This window comes from Eumetopias jubatus, unplaced genomic scaffold (assembly GCF_037043125.1).
Source record: "Eumetopias jubatus isolate StellerSeaLion01/CBP00866 unplaced genomic scaffold, mEumJub1_p1.0 scaffold_11, whole genome shotgun sequence".
NCBI lineage: Eukaryota > Metazoa > Chordata > Mammalia > Carnivora > Otariidae > Eumetopias > Eumetopias jubatus.
The window spans coordinates 60,341,735-60,358,083 of NW_028274817.1; the positions used below are offsets into that span (position 1 = coordinate 60,341,735).

The following is a 16,349-nucleotide window of genomic DNA, read 5'->3' on the forward strand; positions in this document are numbered from 1 at the left end:
GCAATTGTAAGGTTAATAGCTAGGCTTGAAAAAAGTGTAAGTGACAGTACAGAATCTCTAAGGGCAGAAATGAGATTTAATCAGGTTGAACTTAAAAATGCTATAAATGAGATGCAGTCTAAATTGGATGCTCTAACAACTAGGGTGAATGAGGCAGGAGAATAAGTTATCTAGAGGGTAGGCTGATGGAAAGGAAGGAAGTTGAGCAAAAGAGAGAAAGACAACTAATAGCTCACGAAGAAAGGCTTCAAAAATTTAATGATGCCCTGAAAAGAAAAATATGTCAGAATTAGTCGGGTGCCTGAGGGGAAGGAGACAGAGGGCCAGAAGGTATTTTTGAGCAAATCATGGCTGAGAACCTCCCTAATCTAGGGAAAGAAACAAGCATTCATGTCCAAGAGGCAGAGAGGACCCCCCCAAAAAAAGGAATAGATCACCAGCCCAACATATGATAGTGAAGTCAGCATCTCAGGAGAGGAGGTTCCCTACATACAGAGGGACAAACATCAGGATAACATCAGATCTATCCACAGAAACCTGGCCAGAAAAGGGCTAGCAAGATATATTCATGGTACTAAATGAAAAGAACATGCAGCAAAGAATATTTCATCCAGCAAGGCTGTCATTCAGAATGGAAGGAGAGATAAAGATCTTTCAGGACAGAAACTAAAAGAACATGTAACCACCAAGCCAGCCCTGCAAAATATATTAAGGGGGATTGTGTAAGTGAAGAGATACCCCAAGAGTCATATAGACCAAGAAGAAACAGAGAAAATCTACAGAAACAGGGACTTTACAGGCAATACAATAGCACTAAATTCACATCTTTCAATAGTTACTCTGAATTTAAATGGGCTGAATGTTCCAATCAAAAGACAGGGTTTCAGATTAGTTAAAGAAACAGGACCCATCCATATGCTGTCTACAAGAGACTCACTTTGAACCTAAAGACACTTCCAGACTGAAACTGAAGGGAGGAAGAAAAATTTACCATGCTAATGGACCTCAAAAGAAAGCTGGGGTAGCAGTTTTCATATCAGAAAAATTAGATTTTAAAAGAAAGACTGTAGTAAGAGATGTAGAGGGACATGATACCATACTTAAAGGGTCTATCCAATAAGAAGATTAAACAATTGTAAATATCTATGCCCCCAACATGGGAGCAGCCAATTATATAAACCTATTAATAACCAAAGTAAAGAATCACATTGATAATAATACATTAATAGTAGGGAACTCAACATCTCACTTACAGCAATGGAGAAATCATCTAAGCAGAATGTCAACAAAGATACAATGGCTTTGAATGACACATTGGACCAGATGGACTTCACAGATATATACGGAACATTCCATCCAAAAACAACAGAATACTCATTCTTCTCGAGTGCACATGGAACTTTCTCCAGCATAGAGCACATACTGCGTCACAAATCAGGTCTCAACCTATACCAAAACATTGTGATTACTCCCTGCATATTTTCAGACCACAGTGCTTTGAAACTGGAACTCAGCCATAAGAAGAAATTTAGAAGGAACACAAACACTTGGAGGTAAAAGAGCATCCTGCTAAAAAATGAATGGGTCAACCAGGAAATTAAGGAAGAATTTGAAAAATTCATGGAAACTAATGAGAATGAAAACACATTGGTTCAAAATGTCTGGGACACAACAAAGGCAGTCCTAAGAGGAAAGTATATTGCAATACAAGCATCTCTCAAAAAATTAGAAAAATCCCAAATACACAAGCTAACATTACAACTAAAAGACCTGAAGAAAGAACAGCAAATAAAGCCTAAACCAAGAAGGAGAAGAGAAATAATAAAGACTAGAGCAGAAATCAATGAAATAGAAACCAGTAGAACAATAGAACTCTTCAATGAACCTAGAAGCTGGTTATTTGAAAGAATTAATAAGATTGATAAACCTCTGGCCAGACTTATACAAAAGAAAAGAGAAAGGACCCAAATTAATAAAATCATGAATAAAAGAGGAGATATCACGACCAACACCAAGGAAATACAGGCAATTTTAAGAATATATTATGAGCAACTATATACAAACAAATTAGGCAATCTGGAAGATATGGATGCATTCCTTGAAACTTATAAACTAAGACTGAAACAGGAAGAAATAGACAACCTGAACAGACCCATAACCAGCCAGGAAATTGAAGCAGTAATCAAAAACCTTGCAACAAAACAAGAATCCTGGGCCAGATGTCTTCCCAGGGGAATTCTACCAAGCATTTAAAGAAGAATTAATACCTTTCTACTGAAGCTGTTTCAAAAAATAGAAATGGAAGGAAAACTTCCAAACTTGTTCTATGAAGCCAGCATTGTTCTCAAATCCTCAGACCAATATCCCTGATGAACATGGATGCCAAAGTACTCACCAAGATACTAGCAAATAGGATCCAACAGTACATTAAAATTGTTATTCATCACCACCAAGAGGGATTTATTCCTGGGATGCAAGGGTGATCCAACATTTGCAAATCAATCAACATGATAGAGCACATTAATAAAAGAAAAGACAAGAACGATATTATCCTCTTACTTGATGCAGAAAAAGCATTTGGCAAAATACAGCATCCTTTCCTGATTAAAACTTCACAGTGTAGGGATAGAGGGAACATACCTCAATATCATAAAAGCCACCTACAAAAAGCCCACAGTGAATATCATTCTGAAAGGGGAAAACTGAAAGGTTTTCCCTTAAGTTTAGGAACATGACAGGGATGCCCACTCTCACCACTACTGTCCATCTTAGTACTAGAAGTCCTAGCCTCAGCAATCAGACATAAAATATATATAGACATTGAAATTAGCAAAAAAAAAAGTCAAACTCTCACTCTTTGGAGATGAAGTGACACTTTATGTGGAAAACCCAAAATACTACACCCCAAAATTGCTAGAATCCATACAGCAATTCAACGTGACAGGATACAAAATCAATGCACAGAAATCAGTTGTGTTTCTATACAGTAACAATGTGACCAAAGAAAGAGAAATTAAGGAATCGATCCCATTTACAACTGCACTAAAAACATAAGGTACCTAGGAATAAACCTAACCATAAAGGTACAGTATCTGTACTCTAGAAAATACAGTACACTTATGAAGGAAATTAAAGAAGACCAAAGAGATGGAAAAATATTCCATGCTAGTAGATTGGAAGAATAAACATTGTTAAAATGTCTATTCTACCCAAAGCAATCTACACATTCAATGAAATCCCTATCAAAATAGCACTGACATTTTTCACAGAGCTGGAACAAACAATCCTAAAATGTGTATGGAACCAGAAAAGACCCTGAATAGCCAGAGGAATGTTGAAAAAGAAAAACAAAGCTGGGGACATCACAGTGCCTGACCTCAAGTTTATTACAAAGCTGTGATCATCAAGACAGCATGGTACTGACACAAAAACAGAAACATAGATCAATGGAACAGAATAGAGAGCCCAGAAATGGACCCTCAACTCTATGGTCAACTAATCTTGAAAAAAGCAGGAAAGAATATCCTATGGAAAAAAGACAGTCTCTTCAATAAATGGTGCTGGGAAAATTGGACAGCCACATGCAGAAGAATGAAACTGGATCATTCTCTTACACTATTCACAAAGATACACTCTAAATGGATGAACGAACTCAATGTGAGACAGGAGTCCATCAAAATCCTAGAGGAGAATACAGGCAGTAACCTCTTCTACCTCAGCCACAGCAACTTCTTGCAAGAGACATTTCCAAAGACAAAGGCAACAGAAGCAAAAATGAACTATTGGGAATGCATCAAAATAAAAAGCTTCTGCACAGAAAAGGATACAGTCAACAAACTAAAAGGCAATCTATGGAATGGGAGAAGATATTTGCAAATGTCGTATCAGATAAAGGGCTATTATCCAAAATCTATAAAGAACTTATCAAACTAAACACTCAAAGAACCAATAATCCAGTTAAGAAATGTCCAGAAGACATGAACAGACATTTCTCCAAAGACAGACAAATGACCAACAGACACAAGAAAAAAGGCTCAACCTCCCCTGACATCAGGGAAATACAAATCAAAACCACAATGAGATATTACATCACCCACAGGTCGGAATGGCTAAAACTAACAAGTCAGGAAATGACAGATATTTGTGAGCATGTGGAGAAGGTGGCACCCCCTTCAACCGTTGGTATGAATGCAAGCTGTTACAGCCACTTTGAGGACTCTCCAGTATGGAGAGTCCTCAAAAGTTGGAAATAGAGCTACCCTATGACCCAGGAATTGCCCTACTGGGTATTTACCACAATGATACAAATGCACTGATCTGAAGGGTCACCTGCACCCCATTGTTTATAGCAGCAATGTCCACAGTAGCCAAACTATGGAAGGAGCCAAGATGTCCATTGACAGAGGAATGGATAAAGAAGTTGTGGTATGTTTATACAATGGAATACTACTCAGCCATGAAAAAAGGAAATATTGCCATTTGCAACAATGGGGTTGGACCTAGAGGGTATTATGCTTAGGGAAATAAGTCAACCAAAGAAAGAAAATTATCATATGATCTCTCTCATACGTGGAATTTAGGAAACAGAACAAATGGTCATAGGGAGCAGAGGGGAAAATACAACAAGAAAAAATCAGAGAGCAAGACAAACCATAAGAGACCTTAATCATAGGAAACAAAATGTGGGTTGCTTGAGGAGATGGGGGTGGGGAAATGGGGTTACTGCTTAATGGACATTAAGGAGGGCATGTGATGTAATAAGCACTGGGTTTTATATAATATTGATAAATCCCTGAACTCTACCTCTGAAACTAATAATATACTATATGTTAATTAGTTGAATTTAAATAACAAATTAAAATTAAAGAAAACTTTTAAAAACCTAACATCTATAAGAGCTAGAAAAGGAATAACAAACAGAACCTGAAACCAATAAACGTAAGGAAATAATAAAGGATAGAATAGAAGAAATTAATATATGAACTTAAAAACAAAACAGCAATGTCTTCTGCCCACTTTTTGACTTGATTATTTGTTTTTTGGGTGTTGAGTTTGAGAAGTTCTTTATAGATCTTGGATACCAGCCTTTTATCTGTAGTGTCATTTGCAAATATCTTCTCCCATTCTGTGGGTTGCCTCTTTGTTTTATTGACTGTTTCCTTTGCTGTGCAGAAGCTTTTCATCTTGATGCAGTCCCAAAAGTTCATTTTTGCTTTTGTTTCATTAGCCTTTGGAGATGTATCTTGAAAGAAGTTGTTGTGGCCAATGTCACAGATGTTACTCCCCATGTTCTCCTCTAGGATTTTGATGGATTCCTGTCTCACATTGAGGTCTTTCATCCATTTTGAGTTTATCTTTGTGTATGGTGTTAGAGAATGGTCGAGTTTCACTCTTCTGCATGTGGCTGTCCAATTTCCCCAGCAGCATTTATTGAAGAGAATGTCTTTTTTCCATTGCATATTTTTTCCTGCTTTGTCGAAGATTATTTGACCATAGAGTTGAGGGTCCATATCTGGGTTCTCTATTCTGTTCCATTGGTCTATATGTCTGTTTTTGTGCCAGTACCATGCTGTCTTGGTGATCACAGCTTTGTAATATAGCTTGAAATTGAGCAACGTGATGCCCCTAGCTTTGTTTTTCTTTTTCAACATTTCCTTGGCGAAGACATGAAAAGACACTTCTCTGAGGAAGACATACAAATGGCTAACAGACACATGAAAAAATGTTCATCATCATTAGCCATCAGGGAAATTTAAATCAAAACCAGATTGAGATACGACCTTATACCAGTTAGAATGACAAAAAATGGACAGGGAAAGAAACAATAGATGTTGGAGAGATTGTGGAGAAAGGGGAACCCTCTTACACTGTTGGTGGGAATGCAAGCTGGTACAGCCACTTTGGAAAACAGTGTGGAGGTTCTTCAGAAAACTAAAAATAGAACTACCCTATGACCCAGCAATTGCACTACTGGGTATTTACCCCAAAGACACAGATGTAGTGCAAAGAAGGGCCATATGCACCCCAATGTTCCTAGGAGCAATTTCCGCAATTGCCAAACTGTGGAAAGAGCTGAGATGCCCTTCAGCAGATGAATGGATAAAGAAGATGTGGTCCATATATACAATGGACTATGACTCAGCCATCAGAAAGGATGAATACCCAACTTTTGCATCAACATGGATGGGCCTGGAGGGGATTATGCTAAGTGAAATAAGTCAAGCAGAGAAAGTCAATTATCATATGGTTTCACTTATTTGTGGAACATAAAGAATAGCATGGAGGTCAGTAGGAGAAGGAAGGGAAAAATGAAGGGGGGGAAATCGGAGGGAGAGATGAACCATGAGAGACTTTGGACTCTGAGAAACAAACAGGGTTTTAGAGGGGAGGGGGAAGGGGGATTGGTTAGCACAGTGATGGGTATTCAGGAGGACACGTACTGCATGGAGCACTGGGTGTTATACGAAAACAATGGATGATGGATCACCACATCAAAAACGAATGGTGTGTTGTATGGTGACTATCATTACATAATAAAATTTAAAAAATTTAAAGAAAACAAACAAGCAAAAAACAATAAAGAGATAAATGAAACCAAGAGCAGGTTCTTTGAAAAAATCAATGAAGTGATTAACCTGTAGCCAGACTTATCAATAAAAACGGGAAAGTACAAAAATGCAATCACAATTGAGAGAAGAGAAATGACAACCAACACTATAGAAATATCATGAAAAACTCTATGCCAAAAAATTGCACAACCTAGAAGAAATGGATAAATTCCTAGAAACATATAAACTACCAAAACTGAATCAGGAACAAATAGAAAATTTGAACATACCAAAAATGAGCAAGGAAATTGAATCAGTAATCCAAAAACTCTCAAGAAACAAAAATCCAGGATCAGATGGGTTCACAGGCAAAATCTACCACGGTTTTAAAGGAGAGTTAATACCTATTCTTCTCAAACTAATCCAAAAAATAGAAAAGGAAGGGAAACCTCCAAATTAATTCTAGGAGGCCAACATTACCCTAATACAGAAATTAGATAAAGACATAACTAAAAATGAGAACTACAGACCAAGATTCCTGATGAACATAGATGGAAAAATTCACTGCAAAATGCTAGTGAACCAAATCCAATTATACATAAAAAAGAAAGCCATTCACCATGTTCAAGTGGGATTTATTCCTGTGTTGCATGAGGTCAATATTTTATTTTTTTTTAAGATTTTATTTATTTATTAGAGAGAGAGAATGAGAGATAGAGAGCACAAGAGGGAACAGGGTCAGCGGGAGAAGCAGACTCCCCGCCGAGCAGGGAGCCCGATGTGGGACTCGAACCCGGGACTCCAGGATCATGACCTGAGCCGAAGGCAGTCGCTTAACCAACTGAGCCACCCAGGCGCCCGAGGTCAATATTTTCAAATCAATCAACGTGACACATAACATCAAAGAAGTGAAAGGGTAAATCCCATATGATCACGTCAAGAGAAGCAGAATAAAGAATTTGGAAAAGTACAATATCTATTCATGATAAAAGCTCTCAATAAAGTAGATTTAGTGGGAACACACTTCAATATTATAAAAACCATATTTGAAAATCCCACAGCTAATATCTTCCTTTGTGGGGGAAAAAATGAGTTTCCCCAGAGATCAGGAATAAGACAAGGATGTCCACTCTCACCACTTTTATTCAACCTGATAATGGAAGGCCTAACCACAGCAATCAGACAACACAAAGAAATAAAATGTGTCCAAATTGGTAAGGAAGAAGTAAAACTTTCACTATTTGTAGATAACATGATATTCTATATAGAAAACTTGAAAGACTCCACCTAAAAACTGGTAGAACAGATAAATGAATTCTGTAAATTCACAGATTACAAAATCAATGTACAGAAATGTGTTGCATATCTATACACTGATAATGAAGCAGCAGAAGGAGAAATTAACAAAACAGTTCCATTTACAATTGCACCAAAATAATAAGACACGGAGGAAGAAACCTAACCAAAATGATGAAAGACCAGTACTCAGCCAAGTATAAAACACTTATGAAAGAAATTGAACATGATACAAAGAAATCAAAACACACTCCCTGCTCAAGGATTGGAAGAACAAATATTGTTAAAAAGTCTATGCTACCCAAAGCAATCTACACATTTAAAGCAATTGGTATCAAAATACCAAAACATGTTTTGCAGAGCTAGAACAAACACTCCTAAAATTTGTGTGAACCCCAAAAGATGCTGAAAAGCCAAAGCAACCTTGGAAAAGGAAATCACAGACATTTTAACAATACTTTTTCTTCCAATCCATGAGGATGAGGTGTTTTTCCATTTCTTTGTGTAATCATCAATTTCTTTCATTAATGTTCTATAGTTTTCAGAGTACAGATCTTTTACCGCTTTAGTTAGATTTATTCCTGGGTATCTTACAGTTATTGGTACAATTGTAAATTGAATTCATTCCCTGATTTCTCTTCCTGCTGCTTCATTATTGGTGTGGAGAAATTAAACAGATTTTTGTATGTTGATTTTGTGTCCTGTGACTTTACTAAATTAGTATATCTGATCTAGCAATTTTGGGGAAGATTTTTGGGTTTTATATATACAGTATTATGTCATCTGTGAACAGTGAAAAATTGACTTCTGTGCTAATTTAGATGCCTTTTATTTGTTTTTGTTTTCTGATTGCTAAGTTTAGGACTTCCAGTACTATGTTAGATAATAATGGTGAGAATGGACATCCCTGTCTTGTTCCTGACCTCAGAGGAAACACTCTCAGGTTTTCCCCATTGAGGATGATTTTAGCAGTGGGTCTTCCATATATGGCCTTTTTGATGTTAAGGCATGTTTTCTATCCCTATTTTGTCGAGGGTTTTTATCAAGAATGGATGCTGTATTTTGTCAAATGCTTTTTCTGCATCTACTGAGAAGATCATGTGATTCTTTTTTTTTGTTTTTTTTTTAAGATTTTATTTATTTATTTGACAGAGAGAGACACAGTGAGAGAGGGAACACAAGCAGGGGGAGTGGGGGAGGGAGAAGCAGGCTTCCCGCTGAGCAGGGAGCCCAATGTGGGGCTTGATCCCAGGACCCTGGGACCATGACCTGAGCCGAAGGCAGACACTTAACAACTGAGCCATTCAGGCACCCCAATCATATGGTTCTTATGATTTATTTTATTAATTTTGTGTATCATGTTGATTGATTTACAAATATTGAACCACCTTTGCAGCCCAGGAATAAATCTCACTTGATCATGCCGAATAATCCTTTTAATGTACTTTTGGATTTGATGTGTTAGTGTTTTGTTGAGAATTTTTGCATACAGGTCCATCAGGGATAACATCCTGTAGTAGTCTTTTAATGGAATCTTTGGTTTTGGAATCAGAGTAATTCTGGCTTCATAGAATGAGTTTGGAAGTTGTCCTTCCACTTCTAGTATTTGGAAAAGTTTTAGAATAGATATTAACTCTTCTTTAAAAGTTTGGTAAAGTTCCCCTGGGAAGCCATCTGGCTCTGTACTTTTGTTTCTTGGGAGATTTTTTTATTATTGATTCAGTTTTGTTGTTGGTTATTGGTCTGTTCAAGTTTTCTATTTCTTCCTGTTTCCGTTTTGGTAGTTTATATGTTTCTAGGAATTTATTTCTTCCAGATTGCTTAATTTGTTGGTATCTAATTTTTCATAATATTATGATTGTTTCTATTTATGTGGTGTTGGTTGTGATCTCTCTTATTTGTGATGCTATTTTTTTGGGTCCTTTCTGTTTTTGATAAGTCTGGCTAGGGGTTTATCAATTTTATTAATTCTTGCAAAGAACCAGCTCCTAGTTTCATTGATCTGTTTTACTGTGTTTCTATTTGTTTGTTTCTATATAATTTATTTCTGCTTTAATCTGTATTATTTCCCTTCTTCTGATGACTTTAAGCTTCAGTTGATGCTCTTTCTCCAGCTCCTTTAAATGTAAAGCTAGGTTGTGTATTTGAGATTTTTCTTGCTTCTTCAGGTAAGCCTATATTGCTATATACCTCCCTCTCAAGATTGCTTTTGCTGCATCCAAAAGGATTGGGACTGTCATGTTTTCATTATCATTTATGTCCATGTAATTTTTATTTCTTCTTTAATTTCTTGGCTGACCCATTCATTCTTTATTAGGATGTCTTTTAACCTCCATGTATTTTTGTTCTTTCCAATTTTTTTCTTGTGATTGACTTCAAATACTGTGGCCAGAAAATATGCATGGCATGGTCTGAATTATTTGTACTTGTTGAGACCTGATTTGTGACCAAGTTTATGATCTATTCAGGATAATGTCCCGTGGGCACTCGAACAGAATGTGTATTCTGTTGCTTTGGTGTGAAATGTTCTGAATATATCTGTTAAGTCCATCTGGTCCAGTGTGACATTCAAAGTCATTGTTTCCCTGTTGATCTGCTTAGATGATCATTCCATTGCTGTGAGTGAGGTGTTAAGGTCCCCTACTATTATTGTGTCATTATCAATAAGTTGCTTTATATTTACCATTGATTATTCTATGTATTTGGGTGATCCCACATTGGGGGCATAAATATTTATAATTGCTAGATATTCTTGTGGATAGTTCCATTTATTATGATACTCTGCCTTTCTTTATCTCTTGTTACAGTCTTTGTCTTAAAATATAGTTTGTCTGGTATAAGTATGGCTACTATGACTTTCTTTTGATGTCCATTAGCAAGTAATCTACACATTTAATGCAATACCTATCAGAATACCACTAACATTTTTCACAGAGCTAGAACCGAAACAATTCTAAATTTTGTATAGAACCACAAAAGTTCTTGAATAGCCCAAGCAAACTTGAAAAAGGGAAAAAAAAAGCTGGAGGCATCACAATTCTGGACTCTCAAGTTACATTAGAAAGATGTAGTGATCAAAATAGTATGGTACTTGCATAAAAAACAAACACATAGATCAATGGAATGCAATAGAAAACCCAGAAATGGAACCATAACTATACGGTCAATTAATCTTTGACAAAGTATTAAAGAATATACAATGGAAAAAATGCCAGTCTCTTCAACAAATTGTGTTGGGGAACCTGGACTGCAAGATGGAAAGGAATGAAACTGGACCACTCTCTTACTCCATACAAAAAATTAATTCAGAATAGATGAAACACGTAAATGTGAGAGAGGAAACCATCAAAATCCTAGAGGAAAACACAGGCAGCAAGTTCTTTGATATTGGCTGTAGCAACTTCTTGCTAGATAAGTCTCCAGAGGCAAGAGAAACAAAATAAAAATGAACTATTGGGACTTCATCAAGTTAAAAAGTTTCTGCACAGTGAAGGAAACGATCAACAAAACTAAAAGGCAACTTTCAGAATGGGAGAAGATATTTGCAAATGACATATCTGCTAAAGTGTTTGTATTCAAAATCTATAAAGAACTTATGAATCTTAACACCCTAAAAAACAAATAATCCTGTTAGGAAGTGGACAGAAGACATGAATAGACATATTTTCAAAGAAAACATTGAGATGGCTAACAGACACATGAAAAGATGCTCAACATCACTCAACATCAAGGAAATGCAAATCAAAACTGCAATGAGATATAACCTCGCACCTGTCAGAATAGCTAAAATGAACAACACTAGAAAGAACAGGTGTTGGCAAGGATGTGCAGAAAGGGGATACCTCTTGCACTGTTGGTCATAATGCATATAGTTGCAGCCACTGTTGAAAACAGTATGGAGATTCTTCAAAATGTTAAAAATAGAACTATCCTATAATCCAGCAATTTTACTACTAGGTATTTACCCATAGAATCAAAAATTATAATTCTAAGGGATACATGCACCCCTCTATTTATAGCAGCATTAGTTACTATAGTCAAGTTATGGAAGCAGCCCAGGTGTCCATCAATTAATTAATGGATAAGGAATAAGTGATATATATGTAGAAAGGAATATTATTAGGCCATAAAAAAGAATGACACCTTGCCATTTGTAATGACAAGATTGGAGCTAGAGAGTGTACTGCTAAGTGAAATATGTCAGTCAGAGAAAGACAAATACCATATGATTTCACTCATATGTGAAATTTAAGAAAGAAAACAAATGAAAAAGTTAAAAAAAAGACATAAAATGACAAATCAGGAAACAGACCTTTAATTATTGGGAACCAGACAGTGATGATTACCAGAAGGGAGTGATGTAGGGATATGGGTTAAACAGATAGTGGGAATTAAGGAATGCACTTGTGATAAGCAGCAGGTAATGTACAGAATTGTTGAATCACTATACTGTAAACATGAAACTAACAAAAAACTGTATATTAAGAAAAATTAGAGTTTTGCTGCATCACAATAGTTTGGGCCATTGTGTTTTTATTTTTATTTGTCTCCATATATTTTATTTCTCTGATTTCTCTCTTGACCCATTGGTATTTTGGTAGCATATTTTTAAGTCTTTACATGTTTGTTTGTTTGTTTCAGTTTTTTCATGTGATTGATTTCTAGCTTTATACCACTGTGGTTGGAAAGATCCAGGGTATAATTTCAATATTCTTTAATTTATTGTGACTTGTTTTGTGGTCTATGATGTGATCTATTTTGGAGAATGTTCCATGTGTTCTTGAGAATAATATGTATAATAAAAAATAAGAGTACATAAAATATGTATAATATTTTCTATACCATATTGTATACAATATTTATTATACAAATAACACTATATAATAAAAATAATATGTATATAAAAATAAGAGTATTTTTAGTTGGAATGTCCTTTATATATTTGTTATGCCTTTCTCATCCCAAGTGTCATTCAAGGATGCTGTTTCCTTATTGATTTTCTGTCTGGATGATCTATACATTGCTCTAAGTGAGGTATTGAAGTCCCCTGTCTTATTGTAGTACCATCAATTTCTCCCTTTAAGAGTATCAATATTTGCTTTATGTATTTAGGTGCTCCAATGTTGGGTGTATAGATATTCACAATTGTTATATTGTCTTGGTGGATTGATCCCTTTATCATTATGTGATTTCTTTCTTTGTATCTTGTTGTAGTCTTTGTTTTAATATCTATTTTGTTTGAGGATTTTTACTCTGCCTATTTTTTCTTTGCTGTGTTTGCATAGTAAGTAGTTTTTGTCCCTTTACTTTCAGTCTGTATGTGTCGTTAGGTCTGAGATCAGTCTCTTGGAGGCAGCATATAGATGGGTTTTGTTTTCTTTTTATTTATCCATTCAACCACCATGTCTTTTAATTGGAGCATTTAAGCCATTTACAGTTAATTATTGATAAGTATGTACTTTTCGCCATTTTGTTATTTGTTTTCTGGTTGTATTATTGTATTTCTTTGTTCCTTTCTTCTTTTCTTGTTCTCTTTCTTTGTGATTAATGAGTTTCTGTGGTGTTTATGCTTGGGGTGTGTGTGTGTATGTGTGTGTGTGTGTGTGTGTGTGTGTGTGTGTGTGTGTATATATGTTTTTGGTTACCATGATGTTCATATACAACATCCTAAGAACACAGCAGTCTAAATTAAGTTGATGGTAATTTATGTTCAAACATTCTAAAAAAAAAATTCTTCTTTAATCCCTCCTCCATGTTTTATGTATATGCTGTCATATTTTAAATCTTTTTATTCATAATCTTTTTACATCTAATTCTGGCCTTTTCTTTTCCATTCAACAAAGTCCCATCAACACTTTTTGTAAGGTTGGTGTAGTGGTGATAAACTTATTTAAATGTTGTCTGTCTGGGGAACTCTTTATCTCTCCTTCAAGTCTAGACTACAGCAACCAGTATTCCCAGGTGGTCTCCCATCCAAATACTAAACAGGCCCAAGCCCGCTTAGCTTCCAAGATTAGACGAGATAGGCATGTTCAGGGTGGTATGGGCATAGACTATCCTTCAATTCTCAATGATAAACTTGCTGGGTGGAGTATTCCTTGCTATATATATATTTTTTGTTCCTTTCAGCACTTTGAATTTACCATGGCAGTCCCTTCTAGAATGTATATTTTCTGCTGAAAAATTATCTGATAGTCTTATGGGTTTTCCTTGTATGTAACTTTTTCTTTTGTTCTGGCAAGATATCTAAAGCCAAAGTAGGTGTTATCTGGGGTGTACCAGGGTGCTCAGAACATGGGGTGTCCTGGCTGAGCTACTAGAGACAAGGCTGGCACAGGTAGGGGTGTTCTGGGATACTCTATGGAGGTGGAATGGCTGGGGCTGGCTTAGATTAGCAGTCTGGATCTCGGTGAGTGGGGAGGCATGTTAGGGTATCCAATATATGCACTGGTTTGTGCTTTCAAAGTGGTGGAGGGAGTGTAGACCCTGTTTGTCAGCACCTCCCACCCAGACAGTTCCAGCAACTTGCTATTCATTTGGTGGAGTTGTAGGGCTGTCTCTATCATATGCTAGTTGTTTTTTTATATCACAGCTTTTTTTTTTCTCTGTGCCCCAGGTTGCCTGGAGCTTTTGTGAGCTACAGTACCCAGGGCTTACTGAGGCATCAGGCTGATTAAGGCACCTGAGCTATCCTACCATTCAGTTATTAAGGTGGAGGGAGAGCATAAACCTTGTCCACTAACTCTGCCCAACCAAAGAACATTCCAGCAGCTCTCCTGACATTTGGTAAAGTTCTAGAGCTGGTTCTTTTATATACTAGTTGCTCTTTTAAACCACAGCTATTATTCTACGCCCCAGTGTTTCCAGAGCAGTGATGGCCTAGGGGACCTGGGGCTTGAGAAATCAGCAAGATGGCTATCATGTCTGGACCCTGCTTCAGTCTGCATTTTCAAGGTGGAGAAGGGAGTATAAATTATGACATTTTCTCATCGCTTTGACCCAGTGAGTGCTCCTCTACAGTTTGACAGAGTTCTGGAGATGGTTATTCTATAGGCTACCCACTTTTTCAAACTGTGTTTTTTTTTCTTTGCCCAAGGAATACAAATCTGCTGCAGGTTCCCTGGTACTATCCCTCCCCACTGAAGTTTACAGTATGAGGGTAGGAGGTTCCTTCATTGCTGTGTCTCCATCTTTCTTAGCTCTACTCTCTTGCTCTTCTCTTTTGCTGTTCTCACTTTTGTTGTGCAAAACTATTTAGTGAGACTGCAGTTCTGCTTCAGGAAGAATTGCTCTATAAATAATTATAGTTTGTTTTGTACCATGGAAGAGGTGAGTTCAGGGTCTTCCTACATTGCCATCTTGGACTAGAAACAGCTTTTATGTTTTTATTACACTGATTAGTGTCTTTTCATTTCAGCGTGAAGAACCTTCTTTCAAAATTTCTTGAAAAACTAGTCTAGCAGTGATAAATTCCATAGATTTTGTCTGAAAGAGCATTTATTTACCCTTCAAATCTGAAGGATTACTTTTCTGGATAAGGTATTCTTTACTGGCAATTTTCATCTTTCTACACTTTGGTTATGTCATGATGCTTTCTTCTGACTTGTGTTTCTACAAAGAAATTTCCTGATGGCAAAATGAGGGTTCCTTGGTAGGTTTCTGTTTCTTTCTTTGTTTCTTTGTTTCTTTGTTTCTTTTTTTCTTTCTTTCTTTCTTTCTTTCTTTCTTTCTTTCTTTCTTTCTTTCTTCTTTCTTTCTCTCTCTCTTTCTTTCTTCATTTTTCCCCTTTGGCTGACTTTAAGTTTCTTCCTTTATCATTGATTTCTGATGGTTTCAATATAATGTATTTTGGAGAAGTTCTTTTTGCATTGAGACAATAGAGTGTTCTGTTAGCTTCATGGATTTGTATGTCTAAGTACTTCCCTATTATTAAAATGACCTCTTCAATTATTCCTTTAAATAGACTCTCTGCATCCTTCTCTTACTCTTCTTTTGGAATCCCAATTATTTGAATATTTGCCTTTCTGATAGTATCTGATAGTTTTAGCATGGTTTCTTCACTTTTAAAAAAATCTTAGTTCTCAGGGAGGAGGAAAAGATGGCGGAGGAGTAGGGGAGCCTATTCCAACCAGCCCCCTGAATTGAGCTGGATATCTACCAGAGAACTCTGAACATCCACAAAATCAGACAGATGTAAGAAGATATATCTGGAACTCTACAAACAGAATATCGCAGGTGGATGGTTTTGAGATATAAAACAGGGAGCTGTGATTCACAGGCAGATATCAGAAGATAAATAGAAGGGCGAGAGAGCTGTCGGGATCCTGCACCACTGGTGAGCGATAGCCTCCTGTGCTGGGAACAGGGCACAGACTTGCAGACCAATAGCAGTGGGGAAAGGACTTTAGGGAAGCCCCTTGGACTGAAACCTGTAGTGGCAGGGCCACACATGCTAACTGGGGATGGCTGGTGGTTTTAGAAGCACAAAGGGCAGAGACGTGGCCT

General features: G+C 36.6%; 1 pseudogene; it reads right to left on the minus strand.

Annotated features, from left to right (window-relative positions):
* Nucleotides 1-13,780: 13,780 nt before the first annotated feature.
* On the minus strand, nt 13,781-13,898 carry LOC114207580 (5S ribosomal RNA; annotated as a pseudogene).
* Nucleotides 13,899-16,349: the final 2,451 nt, after the last annotated feature.